General features: G+C 38.3%; 2 non-coding genes and 1 pseudogene across 2 annotated transcripts; 2 read left to right on the forward strand and 1 right to left on the reverse strand.

Moving 5' to 3' along the window:
* The first annotated feature begins 7443 nt into the window (after positions 1-7443).
* On the forward strand, positions 7444-7517 carry TRNAP-UGG (transfer RNA proline (anticodon UGG)). The gene has a single exon. It is a non-coding gene; the product is annotated as a tRNA-Pro (tRNA).
* A 3511-nt stretch (positions 7518-11028) lies between these two features.
* Positions 11029-11116, reverse strand: TRNAS-GCU (transfer RNA serine (anticodon GCU)). Its single transcript has one exon. It is a non-coding gene; the product is annotated as a tRNA-Ser (tRNA).
* A 6327-nt stretch (positions 11117-17443) lies between these two features.
* LOC149173875 (uncharacterized) lies at positions 17444-26171 on the forward strand (annotated as a pseudogene).
* The last annotated feature ends 699 nt before the right edge of the window (positions 26172-26870 follow it).

The raw sequence follows: 26870 nt of genomic DNA on the forward strand, positions 1-26870 counted from the left end.
GAATATTTCCGAGAAATATAGTTTGTTTCTGTATCTTCCTACTATTCCTCCAAATCGATCTTGCTGGTACATATAATTCAGAGTAATATGTAAGGGACTGATATACAACATCTCTCTCTTTGATGAAAGGTTCTGCTAATTCATATTCATTACCAAAAAGCCTGAATTCAATTTCTTTATCTATATTCTTCAATTTTTGGAAAATTATGAAGTTCTTCCATCAAGCCCTGATCGATAAAACGACAAAATACTTCAAATTGTATCTTACCAAATTCAGGGATTGTAAACGCTCCCTCATTTTCATCTAATCGCATTGGAAGTTTCCCATCTGTAGAAAAATCTATTCAATTATTCTCGATTGATCTATATGGATCAGTGTGACAAAAAAGATTCGGATGTATATTCAATCTTCACTATATCCCATGAAATTCTACCCGTATCCAGATATACTTCCAATTTGAAAAAAAAAAGGATAAGGAAGAGGTACTTTGATACTTTCTTCCAACCACGTGAAATGGAGCTATGAACGAATGAATCAAACCATTCTTAAATGCTAATCTCACTTAGAAAATTTCCTAATGAAAATAGTCAGATCGAAAGAAAGACAGAGAACAAATTAGATCCATTTCCTTTATGGTTGACTTTAGCATACATCTCATACTATACTTAAAGGACGAACGAATGACTTGAAAGGACAAAAGATTCGATATGTCCATGGGATTCCCATATCTCGGCGACATAGCTAAGCGGTAAGGTAGAGGACTGCAAATCCTCCATCCCCAGTTCGAATCCGGGTGTCGCCTTGTTGAGGTAAGTAAATGGAAGGAAAAGTTTGTATTTCCATTACAGAACCTCTGGAGACATATTGGTACATATTACCAATATAGATAGTGAGTTACGTACATTTGATCCTGATTCCATCGTGAATGTATGACCCTCGAGTTAGTTATAGTAACTTGTTGGTCAATGAACAAATGGATTTATTGATCTCTCATATCAGCTCGAACGTCAGTAACGTTCAGAATGCAAAGGTGGACCATTCATTTCAACTTCAACTTTGCACTATGGTTAATAGTTCCCTTATCATCTCGATGATGAAATCATTATTTTTTAGAGAACATGATCTGTATGGATATAGTTGGTATAACTTGGGCTTCTTTAATGGTAGTTTTTACATTTTCCCTTTCACTCGTAGTATGGGGGAGAAGTGGGCTATAATGGTAATGCTTAAGAATCAATTATTGCGTTCCTTCCATATCATGCATGGTAATATATTCTGTTCCATAAGGATCCAGTAATATTGAATCTTCGTTCCAAATTGAAACACTCTACATGGAATTATTTCCTCTTTATCCCCGTAAGGGATGTACGTAATCCCTTATCATTATCATTTTCCTATGGAAAATCTTATTTTCTTCAACAGGTTTGAATTCATTAGTTCTTTTCTATAATAAGTCGATAATCTCATTTCTTCCACTGAAGAATGATCTCTCTTCTCTTTCTTAGTAGGAATAGAAAGAGTCCCTGTTTTATCGGATCTGATATGAATTCCGTTCTCGGAAAAATATGGGACATAAGTCATAGATTCCTTTGCTTTTTCATATACCATTTCAAGTGCTATATCTAACATGTGCTAGATTTAGATGTTCGTACCGAAAAAAAGATGTTCAACTTTGATCCTAAAGAATCCGCAAGTATGTTCAGAATTAAGTCTGTCTGCATTGGGTCTATTTTTCCAGGAGCAGGAAGAAGGTGATGTGATCAGCTCCGCTATTTTATGGTATGAGGTCCTTCATCCTACATTTACCATATATGGATAAGTACCATTAAGATATATTTATCCATATATGGGTGTAAAAGAAGAAGTAGTACAAAAGAAAAGGTTAGATGTTCTTTTCCTCCGTACTACTTTTTTTTCTTTTCAAAAAAAATTAAAAGCAATCCCTACCCTGTATTGTTGTAATACAATAGATCCACCCTACCCTGTATTGTTGTAATATAAAAGATCTCATAACCTATTTTATACTTATGATCTGGATCATAAAGATCTATCTAGTGATCAGCAATCAATTAATTTTCATCAAAATCAATTACTTCCACTACTTGCACTGGCCGTTTTGACGTAAGGGATAAGTAGAAAAGCAGTAGGAACTGCAAGGAACAGTAGAACAGCAATAAATGCAAGGGTATTTACTTCCATGATATCCTTATTTTAACTTTGTTCAAAAATAGCTCGAGATTTGATCTCATTTTGATCTCATAGAGATGAATGAATCTTTCTTTCAAGATCGATGAAATAGATGTATGTCATTGATAGAATTGGTTCGAGTAACGGAATCTAACTAATGGATTGAAAGAATTCTTCGATGGAAATAGTATAACCTAATAAATCACTTTTGATAAGACTAGTAGTAAAAACTTACGTGCATCAAAAAACGTTCCGATCAACACATGTCTGGTATAATTTCGAAAGAATAGGATTCGTACGAATAAGAACCTTATGCTCCTCCAAAAGACGTTCGTCAGACATGAGAGATATTTTGCTTGGATCTCCACGATTTAGATGGAATTGTGAATCTATCCCACTTCGGTGATGATATAGAAAGAAGTATCCCATATCGAATTTATCGAAAGGCCCACCCATGACCCTGGAATGATAAGGACTAGTCTGTCCAGATCCTGACATGATCATTCACAGTTCACTTACTATTGGATCGGGACTGACGGGACTCGAACCCGCAACTTCCGTCTTGACAGGGCGGTACTCTAACCAATTGAGCTACAATCGCAATACAATACAGTTCACCTACTATTGGATAATATTTATTCCATGATAGGTGCTAGATAGGTCATATAGATTATGCGAGTGCTAGGTTGATTAAATATCTTATCCTTCTCTTTCATTTTTGAAATGTATCGATTCATACGGAATTGGGCATCTATGATATGAATAGATATCGATGTCAGGGTTCAATAACCAATTATCTTTTCATTCATGATTAGCATGCATATAACCATACCGATAGATTGGTATTGATGATATTGGTTGGGTCAAGCTGGATTTGAACCAGCGTAGGAATATTGCCAATGGATTTACAGTTCGTCCTCATTAACCACTCAGGCATCGACCCAGGAACAAGACAGTAATTGAAAATTATTTAGGATACCTAACGAATGGATCACGGTACCCCCAGGGGAAGTTGAATCCCCGTTGCCTCCATGAAAGAGAGATGTCCTGATCCACTAGACGATAGGGGCCACCAATCTATTCTTTATAATATGAAAGTGATCGGGAAGTTGTCAATAGTATGACCAGAATTCTTGGTTTCCTCAAGTTTTTTTTCAATAAACTTGCCTATCGATAAAATGGAGTCCCTTCAGAAATTACTTATTGCAACTAAAATAACTCTAAAGCAATTTACGAAATCTCTATTTGTGATCCATCGGCCCAGTTCCGATAAAAAAGACTTTATGGACTCAAATTATACAAAATGTTTCATGCTTGATAATTTTAATCATTTTAATAGTGAATGGGGCTTATCGTTCTCTGATCGAAGTTATTCGGAAAAGACTCAAAAAAAGATAAATGGGTTGGTTGGACAAAAGATCGATCCGTATGTTACAATCGGATTGTGGCGGGTATAGTTTAGCGATAAAAGTGTGATTCGTTACATTATCAACTCGAATAATGGAAGGAACTTTTACATGGATCTTTGATCCATCTAAAGCTCTATTTCCAGATAGGTTCAAAACCTCCCCTATACCATCCATTCAGAGTTCATATGTTACACAACTTCATATGCTTTACGTTCCCATATTAGAGTATAGTGCTTCACTTCTTTCCATTAAAACAAGTGCCCGTTGGTGTTCCAAAAGTGCCTTTCCGAGCCCCTAGAGATGAAGATGCAACTTGGGTCGACTTATACAACCGACTTTATCGAGAGAGATTACTTTTTTTGGCTCAGGATATCAATCACGAGATTGCAAATCAACTCATGGGTCTCATGGTATATTTGAGTGTAGAAGATGCAAATAAAGATATTTTCTCATTTATCAACTGTCTCGGTGGATCAGTAATACCAGGGGTAGGTCTTTTTTATATGATGCAAGCAATAGTACCACACGTACATACAATATGCATGGGGGTAGCTGCTTCAATGGGATCTTTCATCCTAATCGGGGGAGAAATGCCTAAACGTATAGCATTACCTCACGCTAGGGTTATGATCCACCAACCTGCTAGTTCCTATTATGATGGATCGGCTGCATATTTTCATAACGAATCGAAACACGTAACGATGCTTCGCGATTACATAACCAAATGTTATATAGAAATAACGGGCCAACCCGGAGAGGTAATTCAACGGGACCTAAACAGAGATGGTTTTATGTCAGCAACAAAAGCCCAAGCTTATGGCATTGTTGATGTCGTAGCGGAAGGTTGATCTCATAGCGGAAGATCCTCTTTTTAATTTATTTTTATAATGAACTGTAAATTGTGATCTCTTTGTTCCTTTTCAAAAAAGGGGGGGGGGAAGTGATTCATTTCATAATACCCTGATATGGTATGGTTAGGATCAATCCGAACCAGTTGATTCTGCATACAATATAGCTAGAATGCCCACTATTCAACAACTTATTAGAAATGCAAGACAACCAATAGAGAATAGAAAAAAATCTCCTGCTCTTCGAGGATGTCCTCAACGTAGAGGAGTATGTGCTAGGGTGTATGTGCGACTCATTTGGATCAAAAACTTAAACAGACTGGGAAATTCTTACAACAGAATAACAGAAGAATTTTCCCGTTGTAATCAAGTAAAGATCCATCATCTAACCTTACCGGGGATGAAATTTATGGTTTCCATTGGTGCAAATCCAATCACCTTGATGTGGGATGAAAACCAATTCCTCATTGGTAGCGAATGGTCATCAATCCATTGAGCGGGGAAATCATGCAAATTGAAGAAGCATAAAGTTTATGCTCATATTTCCGCGAGAACGGAACAACAGGGTCAGCTACCTGGCCAACCCCAGAATTACATGTCGTTACTGTATTAATAGATCTTGTAATGAGAGTATTTATTACTTAATGATTCAAGAGTAGAGCTGAAGATGGTAAACCGTACAAGTTACCGATAACATACTCATCTCATATTTCGGAAATGAATAAAAGGCTCTGGTGTATAGAGAGGACCTTACCGTTGGAGAAAGAACCATAGAAACGATGAAACCCATGATTTTTTCTCATTCTTAGTACAAGGTCCCAGTCCTTGCCTACCAGGAAGATGCCTATCCAAAGGGAATTATGGTTGGGAAGGTTGCAGTAGCAAAAGCCGTTGGAACTTTTATTTTTTAAATAAGAAGAATCAGTGTTATTCTTAATGGACCAAACAAAACAAATGACTAACCAAGAAAAATATTAGCGATTCATGAGAGTAAACTTCAATGACCAGAGTGAAACGTGGATATATAGCTCGAAAACGTCGGAAAAAAATTCTTGCATTTGTATCAGGCTCTCGAAGGGCCCATTCGAAACTTTTTCGAACTGCTAACCAACGGAAAGCTAGAGCCTTAGTTTCCGCCCACCAAGATAGAGGTAAACGCAAGAGAGATCTTCGTCGTTTGTGGATTACTCGGATCAATGCAGCAGCTCGTGCCAATGGGGTTTCTTATAATAGATTCACCCAATATTTGTACAAGAGGCAGTTGCTTCCAAATCGTAAAACACTTGCACAAATAGCTGTATTAGATAGTAATTGCTTTTCCATCATCTTTAACAACTTATCGTATGATGAAATAGGTTAGGTATAGATGAAATAAATAGGTAAAGATGGAATGGATTGAACATATTCTCCCGAAGAATTCCCTCCGAGAAGGTCAAAATATTGAAAAGTTTTTTCATATTGGATTGGAAATGAACGAAAAGAATTCAATCCAATTCTTTTCCAAAAATGAAATCCTGTTGACTTTTTCAACAATAGACTCAAGATCTGCATCTTTATCGAACAGATATTCCAGCTCCGATTTGATTAAGGAGTAGGCTTATTTCCCATGGATCAAATTAGTTTTCATTATAAAGAAAAGGTAACAAAGATAGAATACAAGCTCGTTTAATAGCGTTAGTCATTAGACGTTGTTGTTTTGAAGTTAATCTATTCACTCGGCCGAATAACATTTTTCCTTGCTCACTAATAAATCGACTAATTAGGCTCATATTTTTATAATCGATCCAATCTCCCGACCTAATAGGTGACAAATGTCTACGAATTGGTTTCAAATATCTACGAATTGGTTTCAAACGTCTGCGAATTGGTTTCAAATGTCTACGAAAAGATCGCTTGGGTTTATCCATAGTTTGTTTCATGAACCTTTTGAATACTATTTATTCCAAATCTTTTTAAAATATTGTTCCATTAAAGATCTTGTTGAACTACCATTTCTTTTTATATCTGTGATTTATTCCTATCCATGGGTAGGAGTAGTACGTTTAATCTCTTTTTTTTATCTCTCCATGAATGGTATGCTTGTAACAATAGGGACAAAAGTTATTTGATTCCAATCGAATAGGTGTATTGCGTCGATTTTTCCGAGTCGTATATCTAGAAATCCCTGGGAATCTTTTATAAACACTATCTTGGGTACAACTAGTGCACTCCAAAGTAATTGTTACTCTTATATCTCCGCTCTTGGCCATAAACTTACTCTGAATATTGGGTTTTGCTTTTCAACCTCAAAAAGAAAAAGGAAAAAAGGGATAGAAGTTGATAGCTGGAGATCCTACGGTGAAACATTTGAAAATAAAAAAGTGATTGATCAGGAGTGAGTTTTCAGTTTTACTTACAAAATTGAATGTGGAAAGAATCTTTAGATCAATATTTCTACTTGAATTCTACCCCCTTCCAGTCCTAAACTTAGATCCTTTTTGGCGCTGAATGCACTAATTTCTCCAAAAGGTAGGAGAAGTCAATCTAGCACAATATTTTTTCCCTTGGATTTAAGGGGAGGAAAAAAATTAAAAAAAGGAAAGAATAAGAGCATCTGGAAAAAAACAATTGATTTCTATCAATAGGCCGGCTAAAAAACTGATGCATAAAATAGCTAACACAGGCGCTGTGGAAAGATAGGTCTTTAGATCTTGCATTGTAAATTCTCCTTATTGATCATAATGTGTAAGTGATTCAACCGTATCAATAGTTATGAATCCTCAAGAAAACTCGGAACTGATGAATATATATATAATGTGATCCGGGTTCTGGTCCTATTTATAGAAAAGGAAAAAGATGTTTCATCACCATAATGAATAGTGATATTCTAGATAATAGACCCTACATGTATAAAGTCTTTTCACTCACGAGACCGAAGAGAAATGAAGGTGGAAAAATGTGGGAAACAGATTTCGAATTCTATAAAATAAAATGAAAATAACATTGTCTAATGATTAGAAGGGATGTAGCGCAGCTTGGTAGCGTGTTTGTTTTGGGTACAAAATGTCGCAGGTTCAAATCCTGTCATCCCTACCTTTCCCTTCTTTTCTATGGAAAGAAAGGAATGAAATATCATTTGATATCGATTCGACGAGAACATCAAATAATTGAATCGTATCAGATGCGAAAGTGTTTTTCTCTAAGAGTATCAACAAAAGGTATTTTTCCTTCATCTCCGAATATTAAAGAAAGCGCTCTTAGTTTAGTTCGGTAGAACGTAGGTCTCCAAAACCTGATGTCGTAGGTTCAAATCCTACAGAGCGTGATTCTATTCCTATCAAAACCAACCCTAAAAATTATCGATAATTCATTCCAACTGGAACAAGCAATGGAATCTGACCTCCCAGGAAAAGTAGGAGGTCAATGAAATTGGAGGATATTCCAGGATCAAATATCCAATTGATCACCACGTCGGTATTGTGAATATGCATTTACAAATAATCTAGCCAAAGTTATAGGAATTAGACCTACCACAATTCCGGATGGCAAAGCCTCAATCATTTCTATTCAACGGAATAAGTAGGGATAATAGCTATACTGGATAGTACCCTTAACTTGCTATGAATCTCAATGATCAGAAATTTATATAGAGGGAATAAACAAAATTATTGAAATTGAAATAGTGAACTGAGAGGGTTTCCCCTTCCTTCATTTTGAATAAGTTTTATCTTGCTTGAACTAATGAATAGGACTAGGGTGAAAATGATAGAAGCCAATAAGAAACCGAAATAACTAATTATAGTTATAGTAGGCGTGGAAGGACTGAATGAAATATGGTTTATACATATCTTCATGAGACAATTACCTAAATTTTTCTTTTCGTAACCTTGAGATCAGAATACAAAATATCAATTGTCCCAATTCGTACCAATTCAGGATCCTATATCTACTATAGGATATGTATGAATGAACATGGATGAGAGGAGATCTATAGTAGAAATCTCTTCATTATCCTAGAAATCATTCATCGAGCAACTGATGAATAGCACCGGCAAACCCCTTCACAAATTGTCGAATGTAATCTTCTTACAGGGTGAATAAATTCTCAATCAGTACGATTGGATCACCTGGCATTATCTTTTTACCAGTAGCTATCGGTCTAGAGACTGGACCGGAAGAAAACTCTCCACAGACATAGCCAAAGTTTTGTGAATTTCACGTTTAGGTGTAAGAAAGAATATGAATATCCAGTTTGTCCTTTCATTTCTTGATCTTATTGATTCAATCATTCAACCCTCTAGACGGATTAGGTTTTTTCAATATTCATTATTAGAGCGAGTAGAGCCCGATATTACAGAAATTCCACCTATTGCAAAGAGTAACTTGTAATTTCACATACCTAAAATTGACTAGGTTCTATTGCACTATCCACTTGGTTTTATCTAATAAGTAACACCTACTCGTTAATACAAGGTACTATATAATAAGTCTGTGGCATAACTCCATCTGTGCCGGATACTATTGGAAAAGAAACATACATCTGCGTAGCACCAATGATCCCCGTGCAATTTGAATTACTGGGTTCATCTACACGGGCATAATGTCATGTCGGAATGAAAAAGGAAGAATATAAAAGAATAATATTCTGGATGAGTTTTATTGATAGTGATTGATATCCTTTGCAAGCGGCACTCATCCTCTTTTTCGGTGTTAAAGCCACCCGTATGCAGAAGCTAATTCCAATCGAAAATTTCCACTATGTTATTGTTACAACATCGATTGAGGGAGTTGGGGTTCCTAATGCCCGGACGGACCTCGGAACATGCAATATTATCTTCTTTTTGTTGGGATTTAGTCGACCAAACAGAGATAGAATAACTGCTGGCAGGAACAAAATCATTCTATCCCGTTCCTTCTCGATACTCATCAAAATTGTATTGTTGTGTCAGAAGAAAGCTAGCTATACTGGTACAGGAGACTTTAAAGATACCCTTGGTATAACATTGACAATCGAACAAGGATTGGAGAAGATATCAGTAGTTTTCCATTTCCTGATCTCTATCTTTCATGGGATCAATTCCCCCTTGACTGACTTTACAATAATATATAGAGCTGAGCATGTTTGGGAATATGGGAGAACGCTCCTTTGCTGACATTATTACTAGTATTAGATACTGGGTTATCCATAGCATTACCATACCTTCTCTATTCATTGCAGGTTGGTTATTTGTAAGCACGGGTTTGGCTTATGATGTGTTCGGGAGCCCCCGGCCAAATGAGTATTTCACAGAAAGTCGACAAGAGGTTCCATTAGTAACTGGCCGTTTCGATCCGTTAGAGCAACTCGATGAATTTACTAGATCTTTTTAGGAGGCACTAACGACTATAGATAGAACTTATCCAATTTTTACAGTTAGATGGTTGGTCGTTCACGAGCTAGCTATCCCTACAGTTTTTTTCTTGGGATCAATATCGGCAATGTAGTTCATCCAACGATAAACTCTATACTAAAGGAAAAGGAAGTATGTAGATATGACACAACCGAACCCGAATGACCAAAATGTTGAATTGAATCATACCAATCTCTACTGGGGGTTGCTACTAATTTTTGTACTTGTTGTTCCATTCTCCAATTATTTTTTCAATTAGGAACAATGATAATATTCTCACTCCATTCGAAGAGATCCAATACGCATAATTATCTATGCTATGACTATTTATGTCTCGAGTATGACCACTTAAGAAAATGTGAAAGGGAGTAAGAGAAATGGCCGATACCACTAGAAGGATCCCTCTTTGGTTGATAGGTACTGTAACTGGTATTATCGTGATTGGTCTACTGGGTGTCTTTTTCTATGGTTCATATTCCGGATTAGGGTCATCCCTATAGTAGGATAAATGCACTTACTGTGGGAAATAGTATACATGCGAAAGTGAAAAATTAATAAGGCCTTACCCTTCTTTGAAGGGTAAGGCCTTATCGAAATCTCTTTTTGAGATTCTTTCTATATTAATCTGAATTAGAAGAGAAGATTCCCTTTATCGGAAAAAGTAGACACTATGTAACTTTCTCACATTGGATTGGAAGAGATCATGTTATCGAGCTAGACCCAGATCATCTCGAAAGTGAACATCTATTCACTTGGACATTGCTAATGATGGAACAGGTTTGAAACAATTTTGCTCATACATAATAGCAGGGAGAGGCAAAGATATTTTATCGTTTGTATGTACCAATACACAATGTAGGATTGGTCCCATTTATATTGATAAAAAAAGAGGAAAGAAACGAGATATTCGAATCCTTCCATTTGTTCATGAACGATACCTTTGCAATTTATGGACTAAGTCAGATATAATTTTTGATGAAAAATATCATTTTTCTACTAAAGAGTGGAGCTATTACTATTCCATAAACACTAATACTTTACTGCGGGAAAAAATAAAATACGGAGTTCAAATGCTCAGTGAAAATGATAACTTTATCATTTTGTGCTATGCAATGAAAAAAAAGGTCAAAATAGGAAGTCTCTAGGTTAATGGGTATTTTCCGTTCCGTAGAAAGATTCGGGGTTATTCGTTTTCAGGATTAATAGTGGACGAACGGAGAGAGAGGGATTCGAACCCTCGGTACGGATGATCCGTACTACGGATTAGCAATCCGCCGCTTTGGTCCGCTCAGCCATCTCTCCAAGATGGAAGAGTTCATGTGTAACAAAATGAATGGTGGAGTAAAGGTGTATACCATAGTATGTACAGATTGTATCGGCAATATAATGAATATTGCAATTATTCAGTTGGATAAAGAACAATCCAGTCAATCGTATTGTTCATTTCGTTAAAAATAGTTCTATATGACTGATTTGTTCTGCTTTTCTTGGCCTAGCCGATGGCCAAGCCAAGAAAAGCAGAAAAAATTAGTCATACAGTGCTTGACCTAATTTGAGAGCTAGAATACCTGCTGTAAAAGCAAGAAAAAAAGCTATCAAAAATTGAACCTCTATTACCATATCTTCATTCCCTCCCCAATTAGTTTGATTAAATGCGTTACATGGATTAGTCCATTTATTTCTCTCCAGTGTCAAATTTTATTATCTAGATATTGAAGGGTTCTCTATCTATTTAGGGTTCTCTATCTATTTTATGTATTATTGTAAAGATATCAGTTGCTCAAGGCCATAGGTTCCTGATCGAAACTACACCAATGGGTAGGAGTCCGAAGAAGACAAAATAGAAGAAAAGTGATTGATACCGACAACATTTTATTCATACATTCAGTCGATGGAGGGTGAAAGAAAACCAAATGGATCTAGAAGTTATTGCGCAACTCACTGTTCTGACTCTAATGGTTGTATCGGGCCCTTTAGTTATAGATAGATAGAGCTTTGGATGGATCAGAGATCCATCCAAATATCCTTTAACTATTTAAGTTGATAATGTAACGAATAAAACCCACCTGTATCACTAAACTATACACGCCACAATCCCATTGACGGATATTCCGTCACTTCTTTCCTTCCACATTTGAATCCAAATTCCGGAATTCCTTAATTCTCTCTCTTCTATTTCCGAGAGAGAAGAAAGGATTCTATCCATTCTAGTTTTAGAAATTCTAGGTTGTTCTTTCTCTTTATCAAGGAATTTTTTTTGCTCAACTCCTCTAATCTTCTAATTGAATTCTTTCTAATTCATTTTAGAAAGATCTTCCTCTTCCAGGAAGAAAAAGAGCCATAAACTGGAATGGCTCCATATTCTTAGCTCTCAATCTTTGTTGATCTCTTATAGTAATCACATCTTGAGGTTTGCAAGGGTAACTTGGTATATCTACCATATGGTCATTGACCCGGATATGTCCATGATTCACTAATTGTCTAGCTCCGGGAATGGTGGGAGCCATACCCAATCGAAAAAGAATATTATCCAAACGCATTTCAAGTAATTGCAATAGGACCTGACCCGTTGAGCCTTTGGCTCTTCTAGCAATACGAACATATTTCAGCAAATGCTCTCAGGCATAACTTGTCTCCATCCGCTTCGTATCAGCTCAGCCCGGAGTTTCCAGTATAGCGATCCTTACCCTACGAGCTACTATAATATATGTTCTCAACTTGATATCTATAAAGATAGATGGATCATCCATATCCATTTTGTTGTCCATCTACCATAGTAGACTCACTCATTCATATATGATGAGGGGGCCCTTTTAACTCAGCGGTAGAGTAACGCCATGGTAAGGCATAATTCATCGGTTCAAGTCCGATAAAGGGCTCATGTTTCCCACGAAGAAATAGGGTTCGGGTGTCCATTTATATTACATAGATAGAAATATTTTCACCGAAATATGAAAATGACAACAAATCGGATTCGGATCCAGTCTGTTTTTTGTCTTATGTTATGAGGAGAACGACGGGAATTGAACCCGCGCGTGGTGGATTCACAATCCACTGCCATGGTCCACTTGGTTACGTCCGCCCCGGAAAAAACCAATTTATCTATCTACAGTCATTTCTTCCAAGAATTAAAAACGAGCTTACATTTGTTCTTATGTGGGTCGGTGACCTCTGATAGGGGATCAAAGCAAGATCGATGACTAACTCTCAACTCTCGCACAAGTTGTATGGCTTATTATCAAATATGTGATAAATATGAAGCATTTTGTATTTCTCCCGGAGAAATATCCCGATCCCATCTTCCCTCCGTTCTTTTGAACGTGAAAGAAGAATCTTTCTTCTTTCGTATCGATCCTTTGTCTATTCACTCATGGGCGATAATTATTGTTTTTCCCTATTAGATTTTAGTTTTCAACTAACACAGTTTTGCAGATTGGTTCGGTAGATTCCACGTTATTCGAGTTGTAACGAACAGGCCATAACCATTAAAATGGTTCGGTGTAAATGGAATAGATCGAGATCTATCTCAAGATTTATTGTATCTTTTATCTTGATACTAAGAACTTGTCCATATCGTATATGCTCCCACACACTTCAGGGACAAAGCTTCATGTTGGAACTCCCTAACTGAAGATCTTGAGACTGCCCGGGGGAGGAACATTTTCCTAGGCGAGGATCTCAACTTAATAAGAAATGCAGAGGAGAAACTAGGAGGGAAATTTATGATGGACCCCCTACAGAGAAAAATTGGAGGAAATTATTCAAACCCACAACCTCATTGACATACCCCCTCAAAATGGCCGCTACACTTGGTCAAACAAAAGAACAGGTAGAAATAACATCAAAGAGAGACTTGACAGAATTTTAGTTCAGGAGAGAACAGTCACCAGCTTCCCGAGGATCCGCAGCACAATAATACAGGGCTTCATCTCAGATCATAAACCAGTGGCGTTGTACTTAGACAAAGGCGAAGACATGGGTCCGTTACCTTTCAAATATAACAGAGCTTGGGATTCCAATGAAGACTTCAAAACCACGATAAAGGAAGCATGGACAACAGAAGTAACAGGCTCCCCCCACTTTGTCTGGGAATCAAAGATTAAGCTACTGCGGATTGCCATAAAAAAGTGGGCAAGAAACCACGTGATCGAGGAAAAAAGGGAAAAAAATGAATTGCAAAGGAACTTAGAGCAGTGGAATCAGGAAAAGGAAGCTGTCCAAGAAACGGAGGAAGATCATAAGAAAGAAAGCGAGCTGTACAAAGCACTTTACAAACAGCATCGCAAAGAAGAGGAAGAATTTAGGCAGAAGTCGAGATGTTTATGGCTCAATTCGGGGGATAAGAACACAAAGTTTTTCCACAACAGCCTCAAAATGAGAAGGGCAGGAAATAACATAGAAAGGGTTATGTTCGAAGGCAAAGAACTTACGAACCAAGAGGAAATCAAGGGGGCTGCTTCTAAGCACTTCCAATCCCTTCTCACAGCCGATCCTCTATATCAAGACAATCCAGATTTCGCCAATATCATAGAGAGAAAGGTCTCAGAAGATCAAAATCGTGAGCTGGACAAAGAAATATCTATAGAGGAGATCGAATGGTCAGTCAATAGTATGCCTCTTGACAAAGCCCCAGGGCCTGATGGTTTTACTGTGAGCTTCTACAAAACCCACTGGGACATCATCAAGAAAGATTACATAAGAATGGTGAAAATTTTCCACTCAAAATGCAAGATGGGCAGCAGTATCAAGTCTTCGCATTTAGCGTTAATCCCAAAAGAGCCCAATCCCAAATCCTTTGACAGGTTCAGACCGATTTCATTATGTAATGTCTCTTACAAAATTATCACCAAGATTCTGGCAAACAGGCTCAAGAAAATTCTTCCCTCTCTTATCTCGGATAACCAAGGAGGATTCCTCCCCAAGAGACATATAACCGATAATGTAATCCTGGTACAGGAGGCGATTCATAGTAGCATGACTAGAAACGAGAAGGGCATGATAATCAAGCTGGACATGGCGAATGCCTTTGACAGGGTAAACCACACATTTCTGAGGAATGTCCTTGGGAAGTTCGGTGTCTCAGAGCTATTTATTAACAGGGTAATGGAAAGCATCTCACAAAATTGGACAGCCCCGTTAATCAATGGTAGGCCTTGCAGCGCCTTCAAGAGCACAAGAGACTTGAGGCAAGGATGCCCTCTTTCTCCTTTCCTCTACATCATCATGGCAGAAACTTTGAGTTTGCATTTGGAAAACAAGCGAAAGCTGAAGGAAATAACAGGAGTGGACATCATCCGAGGAGCAAAAGGGATCAATCACTCCCTATTTGCAGACGACACTTTATTAATTGGGGGGACATCAAGCCTCATGGCCAGGAGATTCAAGACCATCCTAGACCTTTTCCTTCAAGCCTCGGGGGGCAAATTAAACAACAATAAGTGTATGATATACACCTGGAATGTACCAAGATACATAACTCAACGAATCTCCACAATAATGGAAATTCCAGCCCAATCTAATTGGTCTCACTTCATGTACTTAGGTCTACCTCTTGCTAAAGAGGCTCTCAAGAACGAAGTTTGGATCAAGCTTATTGAGAAGCTCAGAGGGAAACTGCAAAGCTGGGGGATGTACTGGCTTAACTTGGCGGGTAGATCAATTCTCATTAAAGCCATTCTATCAGCCCTCCCTATCTATCAATTTGCCATCACCCTCGCCCCTTCAAGCATACATAAACATATGGAACTGATTCTCAGAAGCTTCCTATGGAAGGGTGGAAAGCAAAACTCCAAAAAATTCAGCTTGGTGAATTGGGAAAAGGTCATCCTTCCGATTGAAAAAGGAGGGCTAGGAATTAGAGTACCTAGGCTGGCAAATATGGCAATGGGATTCAAGCTGATATGGAGAATCTTAAAAGAGAAGGGGACATGGTGGACAGACATCATCAAAAGGAAATATCTGAATGGGATCAACAGCAACATCCTCTCAGAAATAATCACTGATAGACAATGCACCCCTGTCTGGAAGTTAATCAAAAAAACACTTCCCCTCCTCAAGTTTCATATCTCCACAGTCCCAGGCAATGGCAAGCATATCAACGTGTGGAAGGACAGAATAATGGGTACTAAAGCAAAGGAAAACTCCATCAATCTCAGACCTCTACAACAGTGGATGACAGAAGCCAACCTTGAAACTCTGTTCGACATATCACTATGGGATCAAAACAGTTGGAAAGGATGGAAAACTTTGCAACTACCTACTGGTTTGGAGAATTTAGGAAAGACCTCAAGCTCTCTCTCTCAGGTTCAGCTCCCACTTCCAAAGAAAAAGAGGATAACTATGTTTGGGATCCAACCAGAGGCAGTTACACAGTGAAAGAAGGATACAAGGCACTCCAAAACTCAACAGCAAACAATAACTGGCATCTATACAAAGCAGCATGGAGAATTGAAAGCCTTCCTAAGATAAAATTTTTCAATTGGACCTTGCTTCATGGCAAAATCTTGACAGCAGAAAACCTTAGGAAGAAAGGAATTTATGGTCCATCTCTTTGTTACATGTGCAGGGAGGCGGAAGAAACCATCAACCACCTATTCATTGATTGCCCAGTTGCAAGATCCTGCTGGAAACTCATAGCCAGCCCTGTAATTATTGGAGCTCTACCCAATCAGATCTCCCTCCTTCAGAAAGGTTGGGGGAAAACCTTCCCTTACGCCACCAAGAACATGAATTTAGCTAAGAGGATATGGACCAGCATCCCTTCAAATCTCTGCTGGCAGTTATGGTTAGCCAGGAACGAATGCATTTTCAAAAATAAGAAACCTAACATCACTAGCATACTGGCTAAAACAACTGCTCTTATCGCTGAAACAATTGAAGCTAATGGGATTTCTCAGGCAGACCCGAACTACAAAGAGGACAGGGTAAAGGAATGGATAGGGAGATTCAAATGCAAAACAAGAACAAAAAACATAACAAGAATAGGAGCAGGACAGAGTGATTGGAAACTCAGAGGGTCAAAGGAGGAAATCCACAGATGGATTCAAAACCAAAAGAGTTTCACGCTCTTCTTCGACGGGGCTTCGAAAAATAACCCAGGCAGAGCTGGAGCTGGGGGAATAATAAAAGACCCTCAAGGGAAAACAATAGTTATTTACGAGTGGGGTTTAGGCAGCATGACGAATAATAAGGCTGAGGCCTATAGCCTCCTGTTGGGGACCTCCATCGCCCTGAAGTTAGGCATTCAAAACCTCTTAGTCGTGGGAGACTCAGCGATCATCATAGCAGCAATGAACTCTGGAAAAGACTTCAGTCAAATTGCCTTAAACAGAATCAGAGGCAGAATAATGGATCAACTCAAGGGCATCAGCAAAGTGACTTACAAACATGTTTTAAGAAACAGCAATGGGGAAGCTGACGAGCAGGCAAACAAAGCCACGGGAAGACTCACGGGCCAGGTTAAAGAAAATAATGAAATATATGATAGGGATATTCCATAGTAAAGACGCCCTCCCTTTGCACCGGACAACAGGTCACCTCAGGCATTCGTATCAAAGCCGCTGGATCGAGATCACCCTATCTTCATCAGTCCATATCCTCCTCGACTGTCAAAACAGGCGATTTGGGACAATGCATCAGTCATCGAACTCGAGGAAGGCAGGCACGACGGGGATCCTTACAAAAACCAATCCAGACAAGATCTCAGGGAATGATCTCGCCCATGCTGGAGACAGGCCTCAAGGACAGCAATACAGTGCTTTTATATATGCTAACAGTCTGGTGTTTGTCTCCAGTTTTGTTCTGAGGCCCTCGGCAAATAATCCAGTGAGCAAGCAGACCAGTGGGATCGCCCTCACGCTCACTGTCATTCCTGAAGTTCCTTGGGATACAGCTGATCTAGATTTCCACTTTAGAATGGCGGACCTGCACAACCAACCTGCTAATCAGCCTCAGGCCAGGAATACAATGGGAAGCATCTTCAACAATAAGGATTGCCACATGTGCAAAGCGCATGTAATCATGATAAATGCACTGAACAAGCAGGTTAAGGAGCTAACCGAGGATTATCATGCTGACAGAAACTCCAAACGAAAGAAATTGGAGAAAAGGAAGAAAGAAATCGAAGATTTAAAGGATCGCTGCATACACATGGAAGCTGCCATAGATCACCTCCGCTCCCTCACCGAAAGCCAGCAGGCTGAAGCCTCAACTAGAGTAAGCAGGAGAGGTCCTCTCCCGGATGACTCTGTTACCCAGCACTCCCCTTGAACCTTATGCATTGTAAATTTCGTTGGTTAGGAGGTTCATATGTCAGGCATTATAGCCGTTTATTTTTAGTTTTGTGGTTAATCTATAGAAGCTACGAGGACTATGGGTCTGCGAACCCAATTTTGAACCTCAGCTCCCGAAATCTCCCTCTTTTGTACCAGATCACTGGACTGTTGGTTTTATAATATATGAGTAGACGACATTGTTAAAAAAAAAAAAAAAAAAAACTTGTCCATATGAACAACTCTGGGCAGGGTATTTGATCGGAGAGTCGTTGTTTAAAATGATCAAGGTTGTGGCTGTGTCGACAAGTTCGACCCTATTCGCTTATAATATATTCAAATTCGATGAATCTAGACCATTTGAACTTGTATCCTTCCTTCTCATATTAGAAGGTATAGGGTTTTCCAATCTGGAAATTTTTGTTATCTTACATGCACGGTTAGGATACAATCAAGTTCTTTGTTATATTATTATGCAGGTTATGGGACAAAGATACAAATTTAAAGGCTCATCTACCGACGGAGATAGTGAACATTTGATGAATCAAATATAAATTTGATTGTTGTCTTTCAGTTAATTCGTTTGAAAGTTTAGGTCAAGCGAACAGAATTGGTAGGCGTCAATCGATCCATGGAACGTATCAAATCTTTCACGTATAAGTTCGTTATGAGATGAGCCCACTCATCTCACAATGATATAAAATCATTTCGGACAGATCTATTGCCGAGTAGAGATCTATTTGTAACGGGGTAGAAAGCAGCTTCTTTTGGGAAGCTGTCCACATAATTTCTGGACAAGGGGTAATAGTTTCTTTCTTTCGTCCGAACCCAACAGACTTCTTTATTCTATTGTTTGTTCCAGAACGCATTCCATGAAATATGTGTATTCTATAAAATAGTGGGGTAGATTAAAGCAAACGTTGTTCCAGATGTAGATCTAATATGCATAGCTGGTAGATTGCATTTTTGTGATATGTTACCAGAACGGAACTAGAGGCAAGGAAGAGTGTTTGTCCCAATATGAAAATCTTGGGTCTCAAAAACCATGTGATGATCTTAGGTGAAGAAAGAGAACGAACCAAAGGTTTGCCTTTAGCTAGGATGGATCAACTCCAGAGAATTTCTCTGCCTAGGTATTTGGAATATCCATCGTACTTGCCACTTCTATGGTTCAAAAATAGGCTCGATTTACTGCACATAACTTATTGTAGAGAATCCTAGTTGATCAAGATCTTCGCCCCAATATTTAGCAAAGGGATAGATACATCCGGGATTTTCGATTGAACGGAAATTTTGTTCAACCCCAACAGAATGCGTTGCGTTTGGATGGAGCTAAAATTCACATGTCCGATCGATACTTTGACTGCTCTATGGATTGCTTGGAACATATGATATTCGAGAGAACTCTCGAATTTTTCGAAGAACTAGCGATAAAAATAAAAATAAAAATAGTTTATAGGTTTGATCATCTGGTATCGAATCAATCTCGATCGATCCAAAATACTAATATGCCTGCTCTGGTCCAACGTTCCCATCCATCGATCTCGATAAGGGCATGAGATTGATATGATCTGAAAGACTTTTCAAGGCCAAGTCATAGGGACAAACTATGAGGGGATATATATAAGTAGTATCATTTAGTGGAATCTATAGGGATATACGGGCTCGAACCGTAGACCTTCTCAGTAGAACAGATCAAAGTTCTTATTATCAAAATAATTTGAACTGTTCCAAGAACCCAACATGCATTTTCTCGCATTGGGTTCTTTCATTAACTGATGGAAAGATCGGTTAGTCTGCCATTCCCCTCTTTCCTGTAAGATACTAATATGGCTCCGTGTGCTCCAAATTTTTACCCTTTGGAAGCAACCCCAAAGTTATTCAAAAGGTTACTTTGACGTAGGTCCGCCTTGATCGGGCATAGATTGACTCAAATAGAGTCTCTTCTATCGCTCCAAAAGTAAAATATGACACTTCATACACCTAAAAGTTCATAGAGTGAAAAGAATCTATTTTGAGGTCCCTGTATTATACTCATTACGCCTGGCATTGAACGAAGCTGGGATTGACCATATCAATTAGATCCATAATTCGAATTAGATCAAACTTCATCTTTGTCATGCTATTGTTCCCCAGAGAAACAAATTTATAGAGTAAGACTATTTCACATAGACTATTTCATAAATGTTGTTCGTCTTGGGATATTACCTGCGATTTCAAACTTCTTAAGTGTAGCATCTTCATCGTCTAGAAATACTGATATAAAGGGTTTTCTCAGCAATCTCATATCGCATATGGATGACCCAAATGAACAAATTCAGGAAGTCGTGCATGCTGTAATTGAAAATTACACATCGCAAAGGCCGGAACTGGTACTCGAAATAGTGAAAGTGTTCGGTAACGCCATCAGAATGTCAGATGTGATCAATTGTGGGAACTTGCAACTTCAATACAAAGTGGATTCGTACAACGATCATGATATTTACTATGTTTTCATGCCTAGACCTAGTTCTTATGCTAAACCTTTTCCATTGGGGGATCTCATGGAATCCTGGAAGGTATCTCAATTGTATGTTCTTTGGGTGGTTAAGGTGACATCCTTTCAGGTAGTGTTATAGTATTCTCTTCATGGGATAGACAGGGAGCAAGGGAAATAAACGCTTTTGTTTAATCACAAGTGCTCAGTCCTTCATCAAAAATCCCGATGAAGGAACAAAAGAGGATCAAGTAGACACAATTGCTAATCAGATGAAAGGGAATAATATGAAACTTGATGTTGTGGTTTTTCGACACAGAATGCTTGGACAAAAAAAATCGACAGTCAAAACACATCTCCGAATTCTGAGGCAGCAACTAAGGAGAAATGCAGTTTCTAATGCATAATATCAGTAGTAAGGATCGATCACTGATTTTTAGGGATAATACCCAATAGAAAATTTCAACATGTGGCAGTATTAAAATAGTTCAACAAACAGATGGCAAAGATTTTGGGCATCCAAGGCATCTACAGGGCGCAGGTGGAGGATGATTTGATCAGCATCCCAGATTATCCCAGATTTCCAGCGATGGTTCCAAAACAAACTTCGACAGGAAATTCGACTTGTGGCAGCAAATCAATTGTTCTGTTTTGATGAGATTTAATTAGATTATTTAGTTATAATTTTAATTTATGTTATTTGACCATAGCGCATATTTGGTTTTGATTTTGATTTTAATTATTTTGATTCCTATGTTTAGGAAATCAAAATTAAGATGTAATAGGGTTTATGTAGGAAAAATTTTGAAGATGTAAGGGTTCGATTTTGCAACGGAGTGAGCCTACTTTGGACTGTGTAAAGCTTTTTCTGAATATTATTTTTAAAGGAGTAGTTTCTGCCCTTTAGATTTGGGATCCATCACGGTGTTTAATATCCAGCATGTGTTCCTTGTAAGATCACTTACATACTATGTTTTTTTTGCTAATTCTTGTTACAGCGCTATCTAAGGGAAGTGTTAGGAATCCATCCACGTACGATGCTCCTTTCAAAATGATTTTGTTGTTAAATTTAGTGTTTATCTTTGCAGAATCCATCCTCTATTAGATGCTCTGTTGAGTAACCCTGTGTTTCTCTTTCTTCTAAAGTTGCCACTAGAGATTCATCCCCTGATTGATGCCTGCAGGGCAGTGGGCTTTCTCCTCTTTTCTTCTCTCATTTACATTTTTTATCTGGCTGAGCATTGTGCTTACTTTGCCCCAAGTTTTCCAGCAGAAACCAGCCTCGGATCCATAGCCCAATGGTCCTTTCTCTTGCTGTTTCGACCCAAAAATTTCAATCAAATCCCCATACTTCATAGCTAGCCTATGATTCACTTATTGCAGCCACATTTTGTTGGCAAAGAGAGAGCCCTCTCTGGTCTGGTAGGGCTAGATGCCAGATCGAAAGCTTGGTTTGTGGTTACCTCGGGATTTCCTTTTCTCAACCTTGAGGTACAATCCTGAGTGCTAACATATTGACGTCGTTGCCGGGGAATGAGGTGACAGATCTTCTCCAGGAAAGATCTTTCAAGTTGCAGATTTGGTTGTTGATGGTGGACAGCGGTCAGACACATATGAAGGCTGAAATCATCTACCTGGTGACTCCATTGTTCAAGACCCTGAGCTTTAGAGTTTCAGAGCGACTTCACTACCAACGAATCCAGATTTCAGAGCGTTGATGGTAATCACCGATGACAGGGTATGTGGCAAATCCTTTATCTGGTGAAATGTTATTGACTTTAAGGGATGAGTTAGTAAAATTGCAGATTGATCAGGATTTCTCGACATCAATGTTTCTTTGTCTAAAATCCAGCCGACTCACACCAGAAAGTAAATATTGTTTTCTTGGCTTAGTTTTTGAAAGATTAGAAAATGAAATTGAACTATTGGATGTTCAAATTAAATCATATGAATTTCGAGATCCCAAAAAGTTCTTGGAAACTCTCCCTCCTTCAAAACAAGAAACAATAGGGTTGCCCGTGGATATTTGCATTGACAATTTGCAGTTGGAGGCCTATGTTGAGGAGTTAGGGCAGCAAACAGAGTCTGGTTTCTTTGATCCTATTGCAGCGTACATGGAAAAAAAATTCAATTTCAATGACAAACCAGAATGCCTTTTACACAGCCAGACTCATTTTGTGCATGTATGGTTGTGAGCATTTTCATTTATGATTTGTTTCAAGCACTTCCAAGCAGAATCCTTGTCACAATTACCTGATTGGTTGATCTGGGATTACAACATCACTTGATCTATTGATTTTGCTGCAAAGTAAGGTAGGTATGTGCATAAATAAGCTGCCCAAGTTAGCATTTTGTTTCCGTTATTTGTTTATGTATAGGTTGCAGTGTGTCTATTTTTTTGGATTGGTATAAGTTGTTTTGGTTTTGCAGTTGTTTCACTGTATTGCCCAATGGATGAGGCACTTGTTCTACAATGTTCTTGACACCTCCAAGGAGCTGCCATCCCCAATAAGGCCAATGTTAGTTCCAGTCTTCACAGGTTGTCACTGGTGATCAAAATGGGCTCTTACTACGTTTGGTTTTGTTAGATGCTTTGCACATGATCTTCAGTGAAAAACATGTCATAAGCGTGTCCATCAAAAGAAGCTCGGAAAAATCTTTCCAATGGTATATCATACTCCCAAAACCGGCTCCCGAATCAGAAGATATGATCAAATGAATGATTGACTCCTATTTATGAAAAATTCACTGAATGGATAAAAGGCAAAGAAGCCAAAAGGAAATAGAATTCTGAGCCTGCATTAGATAAGGATGTTGTTGGGCCTACCTAGGAAGGCTTGTCTGGGATGATGTCATTTCCCCTTTCTTCTAACATGGATACTTTCAAAAGCCTTTGGCGAGATGGCTCTATGCCTATTGAAACCCTAAAAATCATTCTTCTATGAAATCCATGATACTAGAACAAGATAAAGTTGCAAATTCAGAGGCTTCTATTATGGCATCAATATGTTCAGATGTTGAAAATATTGCAGCAGGCAATCATTAATGTTTTGGTCTGAATGATGGCACTAGAACTGATGCTCTCCCAGCATCTGACAAAATTGAAATTCAGGGGAATATGAAATGGTCCTATTTAATCAAGATATTGTTGTTATCAAAATTTCGCTTCAGCTCATAGCACCCTTGCACATAGTAAAAAAAAAAGAGAAGTATGGCAATCTCACAAGGGAAAAAGTGTCGGAGAACATTAAAGAAAAGCACCTGCAAGAATTCCTCAGTCAGAATTATAGTTTTGTTGGTGATCTTGCGAAAACAAAAGGGTCAATCTGGAATCTTTGTAGCAGTAATGTTTTCAATCAAGAAATGATTTTCAATGGGAAGCTCAAGGCCTTAAAACATGCAAACTTCAGGTTGAAAGTCTCTTAGAGACTATAAAGTGGGATGAGAAAAGCTTGGTAGTTACAATTGCACAACACATCGATACAGGGGCTATTCTGATGCAAGGCTTTGCAAATAGGGAAGCTGTTCGTAGAACATTGACATCCTGCAAAGCTACATTCTACAGCTGATCAAGATCATCTCTGTGGAAAAACGGAGAAACTTCCTCGAATTTCATAAATGTGTCAGATGTATTTATGGGTTGTGATCGTGATTCTTTGATATACCTTGGGAAACCTGATGGCCCAACTTGTCACACAGATGCAGAGATTTTGTTCCTCATGTTTTCCTGCCTGTTACCAACTGCTACTCATAAATGAAGCCATTTTAATGTTGATAATTGTTCAGAGAACAAGATCATGGTTGATTGAAACCAAGATAGTGCAAGAGAGTATCAGGAAATTTTAACAAGGCATGATATAAGAGGACTTGCTATCCAAATTAAGCTTCAAACCTGATGATTTTGTAATTGTAGTTGTTAGAAGTCAATTTACTTCATATGGAGGGAACATGCACTGATAGTTGCACTTCAAACTGGGATACCTTCCAAATACTATTACTTGGGAAATACAGGTCAGATAAGTCCTCAAGAAAAACATGGTGTACATTCGAAACAACTGTTGCTTGTTTAACGCGTCCAAAGAGATCACAGGTGCAAAAATGTTGCCGATTGTTTCAATGCAATTTTGTTTTATGCCCCAAAAAATTCCAAGCACGCTAAAGGGAAACGAAAGTATCCAAGTTATCATCCATGTGTCAAAATGTTAGCACAGACACAAAATCTCTATCAAGAGCAAATGAGAAGAACAATTAGTAGAAAACTTAATTTTTTCACGATCCTTCTTTCCAAAAAAAACGAAAATTCCAGTTGCAGAATTCAAACGAGGAGATAAAGGAAGAGACAAAGATTGATCCACAATTTTCGGGAGTGTTATAGAAGAGTAACAAGGCCAGACATAGCTAGGACAATGGTAACATTAAAGGTTGAAGATTTCATGGAAATTGGTTCTAATGCACATTTTTCTGGACCGCGTCTGGATGAGTCTTCACTTCAAGTTTCCAAAGTGAAGGAATTAAATAGACAACCATTTGTTATTGGTGTTATGGGTGGTACAACTTCTGGAAAGTCTGATAGAGAAAGGAGGAGCATTATGCATGCCATCTTGTTTGGAATTATCAATATTGTTGCTTCAGCTTCAGTCTTTTGATGATGATAGACAATTACAACAACATGTTGCTCTGTTGATGAATAATCTTGCCTGCACAGTTGGGTTGTCTTCTGGAAAAGAATTGTATGCAAGGCATACAGAAGCTCTTCTTGGAGTTGTTACAGCTGGGTATTCTGAATGGTTGGGGAGTTCATCTGGAACATTTCTCTTTAAAGCATTTCTTCAAAATGCTGGAAATTGTGTGGGTCCTTATCTGGGGATATTGTTGCAAGTATTTGCCGATTTCTTGAATCCAGAGAAGGATCCTGCACTACGATTATGTTTTGTGGAGTTATTGGATAAATTATTTGAGTTGCATGAATTGGGCATTTGGTGGAAACCACATGCATTACAGACCATTGGTGGATTATTGTTGCCCTGTTCAGTGTGGCATACTGGAAAGGTTGCAGCAGAGATTCGTTATCAGGCAATGAGTGCACTTGGGACATTTCTAAGACGAGATCTGTGCAGTAAGGAGCATTTAGTAGTTTTATTACACGCAACAATTTCTTCACGTTGTGACAGCCTGCTTAGAAGAAGATTATTCCACTGATACACATCGTGTTAGCTGCCATGTTATTGAGCATATTGTTCGAATTGTTGGCTCTGTTCTGGATGATGAACAGATAACAGTAGTGAGAAAATCATTACAAAAGCGGTTAGATGATAGCAGTGATGTTGTTCGTCTTGGGATATTACCTGCGATTTCAAACTTCCTAAGTGTAGCATCTTCATCATCTAGAAATACTGATATAAAGGGTTTTCTCAACAATCTCATATCGCATATGGATGACCCAAATGAACAAATTCAGGAAGTTGTGTATGCTGTAATTGAAAATTACACATCGCAAAGGCCGGAATTGGTACTCGAAACGGTGAAAAGTGTTCGGGAACGCCATCAGAATGTCAGATGTGATCAATTGTGGGAACTTGCAACTTCAATACAAAGCGGATTCATACAATGATCATGATATTTACTATTTTTTCATGTCTAGACCTAGTTCTTATGCTAAACCTTTTCCATTGGGGGATCTCATGGAGTCCTAGAAGGTATCTCAGTTGTATGTTCTTTGGGTGGTCAAGGTGACATCCTTTCACGCAGTGTTACAATATTCTCTTCATGGGCTAGACAGGGAGCAAGGGAAATAAACGCTTTTGTTTAATCACAGGTGCTTAGTCCTTCATCAAAAAACCCGATGAAGGAACAAAAGAGGATCAGGTAGACATAATTGCTAATCAGATGAAAGGGCATAGTATGAAACTTGATGTTGTGGTTTTTCGACAGAGAATGCCTGGACAAACAAAATCGACAGTCAAAACACATCTCCGAATTCTGAGGCAGCAACTAAGGGGAAACTCAGTTTCTAATGCATAATATCAGCAGTAAGGATCGATCACTGATTTTTAGGGATAATCCCCAGCAGAAAACTTCAACATGTGGCAGTATTCAAATCATTCAACAAACATATGGCAAAGATTTTGGGCATCCAAGGCATCTACAGGGCGTAGGTGGAGGATGATTTGATCAGTATCCCAGATTATCCCAGATTTCCAGTAATGGTTCCAAAACAAACTTCGACAGGCAATTCGACTTGTGGCAGCAAATCAATTGTTTTGTTTTGATGAGATTTAATTAGATTATTTAGTTATAATTTTAATTTATG

Source organism: Pinus tabuliformis, chromosome 4_2, assembly GCF_031772625.1.
Source record: "Pinus tabuliformis cultivar Carrire ecotype Pingquan chromosome 4_2, CPIR1, whole genome shotgun sequence".
Taxonomy (NCBI): domain Eukaryota; kingdom Viridiplantae; phylum Streptophyta; class Pinopsida; order Pinales; family Pinaceae; genus Pinus; species Pinus tabuliformis.